Genomic DNA, 597 nt, shown 5'->3' with positions numbered 1-597 from the left:
CTGTCAATTGAATCTCTGCTTGCTGCTGCGAGAAACCCAGCCAAATAAAAATCTAAGGTGTGCACTTGAAAAAACACCTCCTTCAAGCCGGAGTCGAACCAGCGACCTAAGGATCGCCAACACTCATACAGTCCTCCTCGAACCAGCGACCTAAGGATTGCCAACACTCCTACCTACAGTCCTCCGCTCTACCAGCTGAGCTATCGAAGGCATGGGGTGTTAGTCGGAACCTCAACCTATAAGGGTTCTGTAGCTCTGCTGATGACCAAAAATCACTTCTGGTGCAGGAAGACGTGCTGGCTTTTTGAGAAGGGAAGCAAAAATGAGCCCAACTTCCAATACCGGGAGTCGAACCCCGGCCGCCTGGGTGAAAACCAGGAATCCTAACCGCTAGACCATATGCAAACTGCATTGAGCTGGCCACAGGCTTGTGGGACACTTGCCATACGTGTGGCCAGTGTGGGGGCAGGGTTTTGGAGTGGCAAATGACTTTTGTTGTGTGACTTAACAATGTGAGAATAGTTTAGCAAAACAAGAAATATCCGAAGGGATAGTTTACTGAATTCAATCGTGTTGCATGCATTCAAGGGATCTGTT

At 48.7% G+C, this 597-nt stretch overlaps 1 non-coding gene across 1 annotated transcript; it reads right to left on the bottom strand.

Annotated features, from left to right (window-relative positions):
- Positions 1-78: 78 nt before the first annotated feature.
- trnay-gua (transfer RNA tyrosine (anticodon GUA)) lies at positions 79-210 on the bottom strand. Its single transcript has 2 exons — positions 174-210; positions 79-114 (listed from the first exon to the last, which is right to left on the bottom strand). It is a non-coding gene; the product is annotated as a tRNA-Tyr (tRNA).
- Between the last annotated feature and the right edge of the window lie 387 nt (positions 211-597).

This window comes from Sinocyclocheilus rhinocerous, unplaced genomic scaffold, assembly GCF_001515625.1.
Source record: "Sinocyclocheilus rhinocerous isolate Xijiao unplaced genomic scaffold, SAMN03320098_v1.1 scaffold28488, whole genome shotgun sequence".
Taxonomy (NCBI): Eukaryota; Metazoa; Chordata; class Actinopteri; order Cypriniformes; family Cyprinidae; genus Sinocyclocheilus; species Sinocyclocheilus rhinocerous.
The sequence above is the reverse complement of the archived record's forward strand: the minus strand, read 5'-3'. Positions and strand labels throughout refer to the sequence as shown.